Raw genomic sequence first — 17,323 nt, 5'->3', positions numbered from 1 at the left:
GTTGAAGGGCATCTTGGTTCTTTCCATAGTTTGGCGACCATGGCCATAGCTGCTATGAACATTGGGGTACAGATGGGCCTTCTTTTCACTACACCTGTACCTTTGGGGTAAATAACCAGTAGTGCAATTGCAGGGTAATAGGGAAGTCTATTTTTAATTTCTTAAGGAATCTCCACACTGTTCTCCAAAGTGGCTGCACCAACTTGCATTCCCACCAACAGTGTAAGAGGGTTCCCCTTTCTCCACATCCTCTCCAACACATGTTGTTTCCTGTCTTGCTAATTTTGGCCATTCTAATGGGTGTAATGTGGTATCTCAATGTGGTTTTAATTTGAATCTCCCTGATGGCTAGTGATGATGAACATTTTTTCATGTGTCTGATAGCCATTTGTATGTCTTCATTGGAGAAGTGTCTGTTCATGTCTTCTGCCCATTTTTTGACATGATTATCTGTTTTGTGTGTGTTGAGTTTGAGAAGTTCTTTGTAGATCCTGGATATCAGCCTTTTGTCTGTACTGTCATTTGCAAATATCTTCTCCCATTCTGTGGGTTGCCTCTTTGTTTTGTTGACTGTTTCCTTTGCTGTGCAGAAGCTTTTGATCTTGATGAAGTCCCCAAAATTCATTTTCTCTTTTGTTTCCTTTGCCTTTGGAGACATATCTTGAAAGAAGTTGCTGTGGCTGATATCAAAGAGGTTACTGCCTATGTTCTCCTCTATGATTCTGATGGATTCCTGTCTCACGTTGAGGTCTTTTATCCATTTCGAGTTTATCTTTGTGTATGGTGTAAGAGAATGGTCAAGTTTAATTCTTCTACACATAGCTGTCCAGTTTTCCCAGCACCATTTATTGAAGAGACTGACTTAGACACCATTCTTAAACTAGGAGGTTAACTCCGTCTCCCTCTGTGCTCTGAAGGGAGAGCAGGTATTGTTAAGCCAATAGAGGAATGGGAATTTTTCTTTGCTTTGGGGCTGTGCCAGATATAGAGACCTGGGTGCAAGTGGGCATCTCCTCTCACTCCTCTGTCTTATGTCCCCTGGGAGTAGCTGTGTGCTCATGACTGGCTCACTACACAGTCCATTCTTGCACAGTTGGTCCTCTCCTTTTGAACAAGTCCCTGGATCTTCTCTAAGGGCTTGACATTGAAATCGCATCAGTTTGGTAGAGGAAGGATTTAAGGTATCTTGAATGGGTTCCAACCTTTAAAAAAAAAACCCAAAACAAACAAAAAAAACCCAAAACACTATTTGTTTAATTAATGTATTTATTTTAGAGTGTGCCCCTGTGTGTGAGTGGGGGAAGGGCAGCGAGAGAGAGAGAATTTCAAGCAGACTCTGAACCGAGCACAAAGTCTCCACTCAGGGCTCCATCTCACAACCCTGAGATCATGACTTGAGCCAAAATCAAGAAGTCAGATGCTTAACTGACTCAACCCCTAAATATTTGTTTTTCTAATTTTAACTATCAGAGTAGAGAGAAGAGGCTGTAGTTTTTCCAGAATATGATTCTGGTGTACCTACCCATAATATGAAATGTTGATGCATGTGAGTCCTCTGTCCTGACCTCCGGCTACCCTCATCCCCTCTCGTTCCTCCGAAAGTCCCTGAGGAATCAGCTTGGTACTGGCTGCCTCTTGCCCTCCTCCTTCCCCCCACAGAGAGGGGCGGAGCACTCAGGCAGCACAGGGCAAGAGGCGTGGGAGAGTGGGGCAGGCCTAGCCCAGCCCTTCCCCTCCTCATCCCGTTTGTCCTGCTTCTTCGGAGTACAGGGCTTTCAGTGTTCAAGAGTCTATCTCAAGATTTCACCCACTTCCCGTTGACATACCTCCACACTACCCTGTTCATCCTTTTGCTGCTTTCTCCAACTGCCACCCAAACTCTTAATGTTCTCCGTGTATCTGCCTTAGATGAGTAATTTGATTAAATTGATTGAAAGTATGAATGATAAATCTGAAATCCTTCCCAAAAAATTTGCCTATGAATCTCAGGTTGGAGGGAGGCTGACTGGTAATTGCCTGGAGTGTGCAGCTGTGGGGTCACGGTGAGAAGGGGTGGGTATAGAGCGTAGAACTTCTCTCATGAGCCTCTGGGGATCCCTGAACCCACAGCCCTGAAGAGACCAGCACAAGAAAAAACTCTATAACATGGAGAAAATTCTTGCTTGGAATTCAGGGAGACAAGGACGACGTTTTCCATTTTCCTAGCTTTTCTGGCTCTTGTGCTAATCACCAAGCATAAGAACATCAACAACATTGCTTTATAGTTTCTCCAGTTCTTTGATGTTAGTCTCACTCCATAAACCCCTTAGAGTCTCCTTAAAAGTGGGATAAAACGTTGTAAGTTCTGTATCTCCGACAACTCCTAAAGTAGAATTAAGTTTATAGTCCTACTTGATATTCACACATGGAATTAATTATTCTCAAAGATAGAGTCTGTGGAGCCCACTTTCACTTCTTATTCTCAATATTGCAGTGATGTATTTGTATTCCTTTTTCATTTTCTCATAGAGTTCCTTTACTATTTTGGGTTGTTTGTAATATATGACTTTGAAACTGTCCTGTCCTTGGACACAGAAGCGTGGGAAGGAGACAGACACCTTTCAGATTCTGTTTCCCATGCGCTGGCTTGAACTTGGATTCCCTTTTCTGAGAAGTGGGTGAGGTGGGAGATGTTGATAGGAAAACTTCTGGAATATATCACAGTTATCTTCAGGAGAAGCACCGAAACAGCTTCCAAGCCCACCTCTTTTTTCCTTCCATTTTGTAAAGCTGGATTCAGAAGTCCTTATTTAATAAAAATAAAAATTAGTTGTAACTAAGCCTTTGCCCAATCACCGTGGCCCCACAAGGCAGATACTGTTTATCCTGAATATTGTTCTATGTGAGATAGCCCTTCGTAGAAGTGTCTTGTGTTAACACTAAATGATTTTCCTTCAGATCCCAGAGCTTCATTTTAATGTACACTTAAAAAAAAAGTCCACACTCACAGAACTCCAGGTCCATTGTCCCTCAACAGGAGCAGTTGGCCAGGATTCACTGAGTCACTAAGCCAGAACCAGGGTTAGCTAACCAGGCTTTTGCTAACATGTTTTTCCTACTGATCCTCCCTGTTGTTTCTCTGCAGGTCTATCTCCTTTGGTTTGATTTCAGAATAACATGCCTTTTCTTTCTTTCTTTCTTTCTTTCTTTCTTTCTTTCTTTCTTTCTTTCTTTTTTTTTAAGATTTTATTTATTTATTTGACAGACAGAGATCACAAGTAGGCAGAGAGGCAGGCAGAGAGAAAGGGGGAAGCAGGCTCCCTGCTGAGCAGAGAGCCTGATGTGGGGCTCAATCCCAGGACCCTGAGACCATGACCTGAGCCGAAGGCAGAGGCCTAACCCACTGAGCCACCCAGGCGCCCCTAACATGCCTTTTCTATTCCTTTACTCACCCCCACCTTTTTAAAATTAAGCAGGCAACTATATTGCAAAAACTGATTTCCAATGTGAAGTATCACATCTTTTATACCTGCCTGGCTGCTCTGTGTCTAATGCACAATTATTTTCACGTCTTCGAAAATGCTAAATGTTTCCCAGGAATGTTTATAGTTTAGGTAACAAAAAGTTGAACTTGGTCAGTGTTGGTCTCTTCGATACCCTCTCTCCATCTGTTTCTTCCCTGTGTCTGCTGCTCACTTTTGCCGGTTCGTCCTATCTTTCCCCTCAGATTTAAAATGCCTTTCCCTTCATTTTGTTGCAGTTCTCAGGCATGAACATTAGGTGGCAATACAATTTCGAGCTCAAAGGGCCTCAGGGGCTTCCTCCCCAGCAAACTAATGGCCTAGGATGGAGAGGAAAAACCGGATTGTTACAAGCCAGTGATAAAACAGTGGTATTTTTTAAAATGCCAACTAACTACAGGAACTTATAGAAAAAGAAAAAGATATTTCAAGTACAGCTCATATGGGGATCATCAGTATATATTTGGGTAGGAGACTCTCAAAGAATAGGAAATTAGGCGCCCAAAGGGAATTAGAGGAAATTTACATCAAATGGAGAAATTAGCAAACAGCCTTTATTATTTAAATTCTGGGTCTCATTTCCTTACCTCTGCACAAATACCCATCTTGCCCTCCTTCCTTTGATTTTGCTTTCCCCAGCACAACCCACCACTGCCCCCCCCCCGCCCGCCCCCCCCGCCCCCCCCCCCCCCCCCGCCCATTTGTGGTGAATGTTACCTTTGAGGCTATTTGGCATTCCCTGAATGGGTTTGTGACCACTTGAATAGAGAATGTGTTTGTCTCTCTCATCTCAATGCCACTTTGTATGGTTGCTGTAACTTTCATCTCTCTGGTTCCCATCTCCTTAGCTCTTTTACTGTATGTGCTTTGTTCATTGTCTTAAAAGCAATATTCATAATTAGAGGGAGGAAAAGCAAACAAAGAGAGGATTGTTTGGTTGATGGAGATTCTCAGGGCTGAGGGATTTCTGGTTCTGTTTTACCTGGCTAGGGATTCCTTGGTATGAAGAGTTAATGGTCATGAAGTTGTCACCTAGATCGGTGACCTCACTGTTTCCCCCTCAAGCTCTCAATATGATGTCATGGGCTGGATGTAACAGTCCTCCAGGCAGTGCACGTCCTTGAGGGAATCTCAAGGAAGAAAAACTATTGCCGTAAATGATCATCGACAGCTATGTTTTCAAATCACATTAAGTCATCCCTTGACTTACTTAAATAAAAATTCTTTGTCTATCAACACTTGCATTTGTGTAGCATCATTACTTCAAGGTAAAACAAAGGGGAAAAAAAGCTGGTGTCTCTGTAGCAGTGGTGTGGACTCTTGAAATGTGCCTGGAAGGGATGTCCAGCTGGGAAATGAGTTTCCATTTGGGCTACTTCTCAGGAGTTTAACAGACAAATAGCAGTAATGGTCCAGGCAGGGAACAGCATCCAACCCAGGGACCTTGGCCCACACCTGAGTGTTCCTAGTGTTCTTCCGTTGGAACAAGCACATTAATTAGCACATGATGGGAAGCTATTTTACAGAGAGACTGGGTTCTACCAAAGTGTGAAGAAAGTGGATGAGATAAGCCTAGAGAAGACTGCGATAAGCAGCAGAAAAGAGAAGTAAAAGGAGAATGATGAAAGAGAGAGAAGAAGAACATTCAGAATTGATATAAATAGCTAGAAACCAGAAATTTCGATTTTCTTTTCCTCTTCCTGTATAGGAAGGATGGTCACCTTTGCTTATTGAAAGTGGTATTCTTGCTGTGGTCCTCATCCCTAAAGTTAGAGGGTAAAGAGGGAAGGCAGACAGAAAAAGGAACATTGACAAAATACTCATAGAGCTGCTTTCAGTGTGGGGGCACTGGAATGCCCCATGAGGACTTCACAGCCAAGAAATGGTTTATTTATTTGTAGAGTGCCGAGTGGACTGTGGGGTAGCGGAGCACCTAGCTCACCCTACCATTCCTTGTTTGCTTTTTATTATAATTCCTGTTAGTAACCAGTAAATAGAGGGGCCCTGGCTCTTCTGGCCAGGCCTGTGAGTTGGTGTGAATATGTCAGAGCTTCCTTGCCCCACCCACAGTGAGAGAAATATTCTCTTGCTGAGTATTTTCAGAGCATGGATCTCTGCCTTTGTGTCTATTCAGACTTGGTTCTTATACCTGTTCTATATGTTTATTCCAAGTTCACCACTATATGGTAACTCCATCCCTTGGCCCACTTTCCATCAGGTGATGGTTTAGAAATGCTGAGTAGAGGGTGTATGAGTTGGGGACACTAGGAAGGGAAAATGACATTTATTTGTGAATGATTGTCTCCCAAAAGTAGATGGGTCCCCAGTATTCATCCAATCTTTCTTTAAGAAAGATTTCATCTAAACTGAACAGTCTCTGGATCTTCTACCTACCTCCTAGGAAGGAAATGATGCAGACATTCTGGGGATGGGCCAAGTAGGAAAGCCATGGATGCTATTGATTTGAGCCACAAAATGAAAATAAAAGCAAAATATTGTAAGGGGGCTTAAAAAAATAGAGTCAAGACAGTATTATTCAAATAAAAAGATCTTGTGTTAGGATGAGCTTATAGGTTTAGAGCATTTCATGGAGGTTGCCAAGAAAAAGCATTCATTTAAAATGTATTGCTAAGGATCATACCATATCCTACAGGCTGAAGTAGTCATCAGGCTCATCATCTCAGTTCTAGGTTTATTGATTAAGACAACAAGGCATCACAGGAAGTGTAATTTCTTAAAGACTTTGCATAAATATATCATTCTTTGGCTCTTTGGATCATATGTGTAACTTTGCTGGTTGAAAACTGGGCATATTTTCCAATGTCTTTAAGCCTTGTAATTGATCTACTTGAAAGATTAGAGGCCTTGAAGGGAAACTTGCTGATGGAATGCAACCTAAATAACTGTCTTTGATTTTCTTAGTAATTCCTTGTGTCTTAGTAACTGACAACAGGGTCTATAAGCTGTGCTCTTTGTTCAGTATAGTAGCAACTAGCCAATGTGTGCCTGATGTCTCATTCTTTCAGGTTCTTAATGTGTCCATACATTAATCTGGAAAAACAATTTATTCCAAAATGTTATAGCCCTGTATATTTTCATGTTTTCAGACTTTTCCCTTGGAAGCACTCCTATTCTGAAGGAGAACAAATTCACCCCATTGAGGTCTTGGAGACATTGCCTGAGGCTAACTGCCTCAAACACAGATTTTTTTTTTTTTTTAAGTTTGTTGTTTGATTTTATGAAATCAAGTGACTTTTGCTTTGGGTCCCATAATATGTCTGTGCTGATTTCAATAAAAAATAATATCTTAATTTTTACTAGTTAAATTACATAATCCACCATCTAAAACCAGGTGTTTTTTCTCCTGGGGACTTCCCTTATTTTCAAATTCTTGTGTATATCCTAGTTTGAGAAAGGTTACCTTCATTTAAGAGGAGAGAACAGTATGAATATTCTGCTTAGCATGGTTAACATTGGCAAGTGGACTTTCACCAGCAAATCTTCAGATCAAAATTTATGGAAAAGTAGTTGTAATCCCAGGAAGATAAGGTGGAGGAGGAAGACCCTAGACTTCGCTTGTCCCATGAATACAACTAGATAATTACCAATCATCCTAAATGCCCCAGAAATTGACCTGAAGAATGGCAGAATAAACCCCACAATTAAAGGGAGAGAAGAGGCCACATTAAAGAAGGTAAGAAGTGTGGAAACACAGTTTAGGAGATAAACACATAGCTCCTATGGAAAGGAGGGAGCCACAGTGGTGGAGAAGGATGAGAAACAAACTAACAGGGAGTGCATGGGGAGAATGAATTCCCACTGCATTTGGCTTGGTAAGCGAGAAGAGCCAAATTTTGTAAGTTCTTGCAACCAACAGGGCTTAAATCCTGAAGTTTTAAAGGTAGCAAGTTTGGCTGGGATAAAGCCTGGAGGACACTGTACTGCTATTGGAGAAAAGGCAGAGCAAACAGCCTGCAGACATAGAGCATGGAACAGCAATCTGAAGAGCACCTAGGACACACAGTGAGAAGGTTATTCATTCATCTTGGAGCATGTCCCAGAGGGTCAGTCTTTGAAGAGAGACCCCTCTGGGAACAAAGTGACTAGCGCTGATTCCCTCCCCTGCCCCTCAGCATAAGTGCAGGGCCAACACTCACTACCTAACTTGCCTACATCAAACCCTGACCTTTGGTGGAACTTCATTTTCCAGTCACACTTTCCTCAGTCTCAGCACAGGGGACCTCCCTGCCCCCAGAGGACCAGCCGAAAACCCTACTCATCCCATGTCTCCCAATAGGGGCTTTTGCGGAGCCTCAGTTCTAGTGGTAGTGGTGACGGGTATCATTTCATAAACACACTAGAGCAAACCTAGTTAAAATACTCCTTATTCAGGCCAGGGACAAAACAGTACTCACAACAGGCAAAGAGAGCCTCTGCAGACAACTGGCCTGAAGCATAAAGTGACCAGGACAAAATAGCAGATCACTCCTGGAAGTGCCAGGCCCTAGAGAACAGGGGACATTACATGGTAGGGCACTACAGGACCTATTCTTCAAAAGGCACTGTAGGATCTCCTCTTCAAGAACAGATGTAGATGCACCTGGGCAGCTCAGTCGTTTAGGTGTTTGACTCTTGGTTTTGGCTCAGGTCATGATCTCAGGGTTGTGGGATGGAGCCCCATGTCAGGCTCAGCATGGAACCTGCTTGAGATTCTGTCTCCCTCTCCCTCTTCTTTTGCCCCTCCCCACAAGCATTCTCTCTCAAATAAACAAATAAAATCTTTAAAAAAAAAAAAAAAAAGGAGATGTAGTTGACTTTCCTAACACAGAAAAACAGGCACAGAGACTTAGACAAAATGAGAAGACAGATAAATTTATCCCAAATTAAAGAACAAGGCCATGGCCAGATATCTAAGTGCAGTAGGTTTAAGTAACATGCCTGATGGAGTGTTTTAAGTAATGATCATATGGATACTCACTGGACTTGAGAAAAGAGTGGAAGATATGACTGATACATTTAACACAGAGATAAGGTATAGCATAGCAGAGATAAAGGGCTCAATAAATGAAATGAGAAACACACTTGATGAAATGAACAACAGGCTGAAGGAACAGAGGAGTGAGTTAATGACCTAGAAGACAAACTAATGTTAAGTTGTCAAGCAGAACAAAAGAGAGGAAAAAGAATTATGCAAAATGAGGATAATCTTAGGGAACTCAGTGACTCCCAACAAATGCAGTAACATTCACATTATAGGAGTTCCCGAGGAAGATGAGAGAGAAAGAGGGCAGAAAATGTATTCAAAGAAATCATAGCTGAGAATTTCCCTATTGAGAATTTCTCAAGTAATAGCTGAGAATTTCTGGGGAAGGAAATGGATATCCAGATCCAGGAGTCACATAGATCTTGCATCAAAATCAACAAAAGCAGATTCACACCAAGACAAATTGTATGGCAAAATATCAAGATAAAGAAAAAATTGTAAAAGCAGCAAGACATAAGAACACAGTAACTTACAAGGGAAAACCTATAAAGCTAGTGGGAAATTTTTCAGAAGAAACTTTCTAAGCCCAAAGAGAGGGGCATGATATATTCCAAGTGCTAAAAGGAAAAAATCTGCAGCCAAGAATACTCTATCCAGAAAAACTATCATTCAGAATAGAAAGAGAGGTAAAGAGTTGCCCAGATGAAAACTAAAGGGGTTGATGACCGCTGAAACAGTACTACAAGAAACGTTAAAGGGGACTCTTCGGGACACCTGGGTGTCTCAGTGGGTTAAAGCCTCTGCCTTCGGCTCAGGTCATGATCCCAGGGTCCTGGGATCCAGTCCCATATCAGGCTCTCTGCTCAGCGGGGAGCCTGTTTCCCTCTCTCTCTCTGCTTGCCTCTCTGCCTACTTGTGATCTCTGTCTGTCAAATAAAAAAAATGAAATCTTTAAAAAAAATAATAAAGGGGACTCTTTGACGGAAAAGGAGAGACTAAAAGTGACCGTATAAAGGTAGGAAACAAAAGCAGTATAGATGGATGTTTCTGTAAAAAAAAGTCAGTCAAGGAACTCACCAAATAAAAGGATATCAAATAAAACAACACATTCCTAAAACATAGGGATGAGAAGAGTAAAGAGTGTGTTCAGACTTAAACTACCACCAATGTAATATAGACTGCTATATGCAGAGGAGGTTGTATACGAATGTAATGGTAACCATGTATTAAAAATGACTAATAAATATGCAAAGAAAAAAGACAAATCCATATATATCACTAAATAAAATTAGCAAAACATGGAAGACAAGAAAGGATCAGAGAAAATCTTCAGAAACAACCACAAAACAAATAATAAAGTAACAATAAATACATACCTATCAGTAATTACTTTGAATATAAATGAACTAATTGCTCTAATCAAAACATACAGAATGACAGGATTAACATACAGGAAAACATACAGAATGACAGGATTAAAAAAAAGCCCACCCATCTATATGCTGCTTAAAGACACCTACAGTTTGAAAGTGAGGGGATGGAGACACATTTATCATGCAAATGTAGGTAAAAGAAAGCTGGAGTAGCAGTACTTATAGTGGATAAAAGAGACTTTAAAACAAAGACTGTAACAAGAAACAAAGAAGGACACTATAATAATAATAAAGGGGACAAACCAACAAGAAGATGTAACAATTGTAAATATGTATACACCCAATATAGGAGCATCTAAATATATAAAACCATTAATAACAAACACAAGGGAGCTAATTGATAATAATAAAATAATAGGGGACTTAAACACCCCCACTTGCATACAGATCATCTAAAGAGAAAATAAACAAGTAAACAATGGCTTTGAATGACATACTGGACCAGATGGATTTAACAGATGTACTCAGAATATTCCATCCTAAAACAGAATGCACATTCTTTTCAAGTGCACATGAGTCATTCTTCAGAATAAATCACATTTTCACCCACAAAATAAGCCTCAACAAATTCAAGAAGATCAGTCATACCATGCACCTTTTCTGACCACAACACTATGAAACTAGAAGTCAACCACAAGAAAAAATATGGAAAGATGACAAATACATGAAGGTCCAATAACAGGCCACCAAATGATGAATTGGTCAACCGGGAAGTAAAAGAAGAAATTAACAAGTACTTGGAAACACATGAAAAATGAAGCCACAAGTGTCCACAACTTTGGGGATGTAGCAGAAGCAGTTCTAAGAGGGAAGTTTATACCAATACAAGCCTGGAATCAAGAAAAATCTCAAACAACATAACCTTATACCTAAAGGGAGTAGAAGAAGAAGAATAAAACCTAAAACCAGCAGGAGGAAGTAAATAATAAAGATTACAGCAGAATTAAATGACGTAGAAACTAAAACAAATAATAGTATAGATCAAAAAAACCAGGAGTTGGATCTTTGTAAAATATCAATAAAATGGATAAACTTCTAGCCAGACTTATCAAGAAAAAAAAGATAAAGGACTCAAATAAATACAAATGCAAGCAGAGAAATAATGAATGCCACAGAAATACTAACAGTTTTAAGAATATTATCAAAAGCTGTATGCCAACATATTAGACAACCTAGCAGCAGGAATGGATAAATTCCTGGAAACATATCAGCTACCAAACCTCAAACAGGAAGAAATAGAAAATTTGAACAGACCTATCACCAACAAAGAAACTGAATTAGTAATCAAAAAATTCCCGACAAACAAAGGAACAAGACCAGATGGCTTCACAGGTGAATTCTACCAAACATTTAAAGAAGAGTTAATACCCATTCTTCTCAAACTATCCCAAAAAATAGAAGAGGAAGGAAAACTTCCAAATTCATTCTATAAGGCCAGCATTATCCTGATACCAAAACCGAATAAAGAAATCACTAAAAAAGAAAACAATAGGCCAATATCCCTGATGAACATAGGTGCAACACTCCTCAACAAAATATTAGCAAACTCATAAACAATATATTTTAAAAAATCAATCATTCACTATGATCAAGTAGGATCTATTTCTTGGTTGCAAGGGTGGTTCGATAGTCAGAAATCAACATGATATATCACATCGATAAGAAAAAAAATAAAAACCATTTGATTATTTCAATAGATGTAGAACAACATTTGACAGAGTACAACATCCATTCATGATAAAAGCCCTCAACAAAGTAGGTTTAGAGGGAACATATCTCAATGTAATAAAGTCCATTGATGAAAAACTTGCAACTAACATCATCCTTAATGGGGAAAAATGGAGAACTTTTCCATTAAGGTCAAGAACAAAACAAATTTGTCCACTCTTACCACTTTTATTCACCCTAGTACTGAAAGTCCTAGCCACAGCAATCAGACAACAAAAAGAAATAGAAGACATCCAAATTGGCAAGGAAAATTAAAACTTTCACTATTTGCAGATGACACAGTACTATATATAGAAAACTCGAAACACTCCACCAAAACAACAACAACAACCAAAAAAAACCCTGCTAGAACTGATAAACAAATTAAAGTCACAGGATCAGAATCAATGTACAGAAATCTGTTGCATTTCTATACACCAATAGTGAAGCAGCAGAAAGAAATTAGGAAAACAATTCCAGTTATAGTCCTACCAAAAATAATAAGTTACCTAGGAATAAACCTAACCAAAGAGGTGAAAGACCTGTACTCTGAAAACTATGACACTGATGAAAGAAATTGAAGAAGACACAGAGAAATGGAAAGACATTCCATGGTCATGGGTTTGAAGAATAAGTATTGTTAAAATGTCTATACTACCCAAAGCAATCTACAGATTTGATACAATCGCTATCAAAATACCAACAGCATTTTTCACAGAACTAGAACAAATAATTCTAAAATTTGTATGGTACCACAAAGACCTCCAGTAGCCAAAGCAATCTTTTTTTTTTTTTTAAGATTTTATTTATTTATTTGACAGAGATCACAAGTAGGCAGAGAGGCAGGCAGAGAGAGAGGGGGAAGCAGGCTCCCTGCTGAGCAGAGAGCCCGATGCAGGGCTCGATCCCAGGACCCTGAGATCATGACCTGAGCCGAAGGGAGAAGATATTTTCAAATGACATAGCCAATAAAGGTTTTAGATGGAAAATACATAAAGAACTTATACAAATACATAAAGAACTTATACAACTTAATATCCAAAACAAATAAGTTAAAAAATGGGCAGAAGACAACAGCATATATTTCTTCAATGAAGACATTCCAGATGGCCAACAGACACGTGAAAAGATGGGCAACGTCACTCACCATCAGGAATGCAAATCAAAACCACAATGAGATATCATCTCACACCTGTCAGAATGGCTAAAATCAGAAACACAGAGAACAAGAAGTGTTCACAACAAGAGGTTGTGGAGAAAAAGGAACTCTCATCACTGTTGGTGGGAATGGAAACTGGTGCAGCCATTCTGGAAAACAGTATGAAGTTCTTCAAAAAGTTAAAAATAGAACTGCCATATGATTCAGTAATTGCACCCTAATAAATACTGATTCAAAAGGATATATGCATCCTATGTTTATTGCAGCATTATTTACAATAGCCAAACTACGGAAGCAACCAGTGTCAATTGATAGATGAAAGGATAAAGGAGTGGTATAGATAGATAGGTAGATAGATGGATAGATAGATAGATATCTACAATGGACTATTATTCAGCCATAAAAAAGAATGAAATTTTGCTATTTGCAACAACATGGATGGAGCTAGAGAGTATTATGCTAAGTGAAATAAGCCAGTCAGAGAAAGACAAATACCATAGGATTTCATTTGTGTGGAATTTAAGAAACGAGGCAAATAAGGAAAGGAAAGATAAAAGAGAGAGGAAGAAAGACAAATTAAGAAACCCACTCTTAACTACAGAGTCAAGCTGATGGTTACCAGAGGGGTGTTGGATGGGGGCAGGGGGTAAATAGGTGATGGGGACCAATGAGTGCACTTGTGATGAGCACAGGGGTGAGGTATGGAATTGTTAAGTCACTATATCTGTACTCCTGAAACTAATACAACACTGTATGTTAATTAACTGGAATTTAAAGTTTAAAAAGCAAAAAAAAAAAAAAAAAATCACAGAAAAGTAAATCAAACTGGAAAACAGCAAGACACTTCCACAAAGCAGTTACTTGAATGGATGAATAAATGAATGGCTTATATCTTAATGTATTTTTAGTTATTATGGATCTTTTACCTCCTCTCAATATTCTTTTTCCAGTGTAGTGGTGATATAGTGGAAAGAGTCCTTAAGCTGTTTCTATAATTTACTGATTTGAAGACTCTGGACAAATGTTTGCTCTTTTCTTCTGCTGTATTGGGACTATTTCATAATCACTGTATTTCTTTTTTTTTTTTTTTAAGATTTTATTTATTTATTTGACAGATCACAAGTAGGCAGAGAGGCAGGCAGGGGCGGGGAGGGGAAGCAGACTCCCTGCTGAGCAGAGAGCCCGATGCGGGGCTTGATCCCAGGACCCTGGGATCATGACCTGAGCCGAAGGCAGAGGCTTTAATCCATTGGGCCACCCAGGCGCCCCAATCACTGTACTTCTTCTTTATGTTTCTTGTCACAGAGGCCCTATTCCATCTTTTACTCCTTCCTTCATTCCCTCCTTTCCTTTTTCCATTTCCAAATTTCATGGAAAATTGACAGGTCTCTCAATAGGGTTCACCTGTCCCTGCCATTACCTTATTAGTGTACTCCCACCTTAAGTTTTGTCAGCAGATCCTTATCCTGCTTTCTTCTTAGAATAATTTTGTGTGGTTATCATGCTGGTTTCTTTTACTTTTATTACTCATGTTTGTTTGGAAGGAGTTCTTTTTGGAGCCATTAGTTTGGGATGGATAATTAGGTGTAGTTGTGTGTTTCTGAAAGCCATTAGTTGTGTGTTTCTGAAAGCCATTAGTTTGGGATGGATAATTAGGTGTAGTTGTGTGTTTCTGAAAGCTTGACTTTGGGTCTCTTTTCAAATTCTTTTTTTAACAGCACTATCCTCTGGGATTTGATTCCACTTCTGACTAGCAGGGCACCTGGCTCAGAGCAGAGCACTTTCTGCTGAATTTTGTGGTGCACCGTGTAGCTCATATCTTTTGAGATCAAAATATGCTTTCTCTGTCTCCCTGAAACTTGGCCCAATTTTTCTTGTACTTGGTAGCTTTTCTTTACAGATGATTTCGGCTTATAGGTATCTTTTAGCTTAGTCAAAGACGATGCTTCCTTTTCTGTTTCTCATTCTCCCTGTTACTTTTCATGAATTTCAAAGAGAAGAGCAGAAGCTTTGCAGTAATAGTTTTTAACTTGTCTCCTGCCTTTACTCTTGCTTTTTAAAAAAATTCTACTCTGCATAGCCTGCCTGATCAGAAGCACCAATGAGAATGTATGACTTCACTGCTTCAGAAACTTTCTTCATTTAGCTTAGAGGGTAGATTACCAGCACGTCAAAATGGCTTGTCAGGCCCATATGAAATGGTCCCTGTCTATTCTATCTCCAGTCCTAACTTATCACTCCTTTACATTTTAGCACACTTAGTTCCTTGTCTGCCTGGTAACGTATTATGAAATTTCCTATCCATGTTCCTTGTCATATGCCTCGTGCTTCTGCCTGACATTCTTCTCCTTTCTTTTTTACCTAACAAGCTTCTGCTCATCCTTCCAAGCTTGCCTCCCATGGTTCTTGCTTTCTGAAGTCTTCTTTCACTCTTCTGCAACAGAATGGGTCTCTCTCTCTCATGCTCCTTCTTTAGTTCATACGTATTTTGATGACTACATTTTTTTCACTATAATCATTTGTTTGCCTATTTTTCGCCTTTGATTGAATTCCTTGAAATTGGTAGCTTGTTTGTTTTTGTATCCCCATCATGAAGCACAGGGCCTCGTACCTAATAGGGTCTCAAACAATAATTATTATGTAGGTTTAAATCAACATAAATAGAAAGATTTAAAATAGGAGAGAGATTTTAAAATCTAGGACTTGAATTTTTGGGTTTTTTGTTATTGGCTGAATTTGAGTGAGATGTAAATAAAAGTGTTTTTCTAAAAAGCCCACAAAACAAAACGAAGCAAAATCAAATGAAAATATTCTCCAGACTGTCATAAAAGGCTAGTACTGAGGAAAGTGGCGAGAACTCAAAATCCTGGAGTTCTTTGAATGCCGGTCATAGTTTGCATTATGAGAGTGATGCTATCCCCGAGATAAAGTGTACATGGAGGAGAAATAAACAGGAACAGTACCACAAGTCTTGCAGGTTCAGTGGGAGGAATGAGCAGCGAATTCTTCTGCATTCCTCAGTTGTCAGGTTAAGGAAGACTATCTGTTCCTATGGTTCAACCTCTCTGTTTTAAAAATAACTACTTCTCTTGCTGATTTCATGAATTTTCCTCTCTCCTGAGCTAAGTTCTGTAAAACTTTTTATGCCCATTTCCATCTATAATGGATGGTGTGCATGTCTCAGTAGTATAATTTAGTGACTCGTTAGAGTGAAAGGTGAAATACTGAGTGAGGATTGAAATACTCCATATGTCTTAAAATTCCACAAATCCAGGCATGTGGGAGACATTCCGCACAGAAACTCAACATGACTAATCCTTAGCAAACACTCTGAAATGGATAGTTCTTCCCCACTGCCTGGACCACTGCATCCCCTGGGGACTTTAACCAAGCCATCTGGAATTTTTCAGATTTAATATTAGTGCTTTGCTTTCACAGAAAGGCACCAAAACCCTTGCTTCGCAAGCCTTCCACCTGAGACATTCAGTCGTCTGTTGGCATGGATTTTTCTTTGTTCCTAGAGCTCCATGAGAAATTAATTGCCAACAATCCAGGATGTGTTTTTGCTTAATTCCCATCAGAAAACCCTAGGGCTAAAGATGTTACCTTGTTGCTGACTTCTTTTCATGCCCGAGCATCTTAAGAAATTATCTTATTTCAAATATGTGTTTCTCATTAGACTCACTTTTCATTCCCATTCACCTCTATTCTGCACTCTCTCCCCCTTTCTTTTCCTAACCACTAAGGCAGATTGTGGGTCTCTGTTGCTAGGTGTACTGGATGTCTTCCGGCTCTGGGAGTGCTCACATTTTCTCTGTTCTGGAGCTTGTCTCAGTCCCTAGGTCCTTCTGCCATGGCTGGCCTTGGAGCTTGGCAAACCGGTCTTATCTGGCAAACCGGGTGGTTTGAAGGTGACATGATGATTTTTTTGAGGTGCTCCAAAATGTGTTTGAGTCTAAACACCTGTGTGGTAGTGCTGACATTAATTCAATTCAACAAATATTGATCAGGGATCCATTCTATTACTATGTAAGCAATGGTCCTAGTTTTCTGTTTGCTCACAGCCCAGTGGGGAAGACGGGTTTGTGATAGTATGAAACAGAGAAATCCCTAGGAGAACCCAAATAAGCTCCATCTGGGGAGGCCAAGTGGCATTTCTCAAGCAGACAACTCTGCAGGGATGGCTTAGACTGGAGCAGGTTCCCTTTCAGGGGTCTCTGTGCCCATAATCCAGATGTCAGTTTTCTCTCTACCAAATCTGGGGAACCTCTGTTGTTTTCACATGCAAAGGTTCACTTGAAGAGACTGGTAAGATTGAAATGATTTGACACTTTGCCACTAAGGGAACTTCCCGGCTTTCCCACCACGACTGCTGTCCTTTACTGATCACTCCCATAATGGACAAAAATATTACTGATCAGTAGATAAAGCATTCTCAAGCATCCCACAGTAGCTAAAATCTTCCTTCAACCACTATGCATCCATAGAATCATTCTTGCCCCAACACTAGTTATATTAAAGGGTAGATTACTAAATGCTT

The 17,323-nt window shown here is 39.8% G+C and overlaps 1 protein-coding gene across 1 annotated transcript in view; it reads left to right on the top strand.

Annotated features, from left to right (window-relative positions):
- The window catches only part of DGKI (diacylglycerol kinase iota), a gene marked incomplete at its 5' end in the record, with an annotated part of 432,789 nt that overhangs the window by 367,079 nt on the left and 48,387 nt on the right, over positions 1-17,323 (top strand). The window lies entirely within an intron of this gene.

Source organism: Martes martes (assembly GCF_963455335.1).
Source record: "Martes martes genome assembly, chromosome: 11".
Classification (NCBI taxonomy): domain Eukaryota; kingdom Metazoa; phylum Chordata; class Mammalia; order Carnivora; family Mustelidae; genus Martes; species Martes martes.
This window is presented reverse-complemented; position numbering and strand designations above follow the sequence as displayed.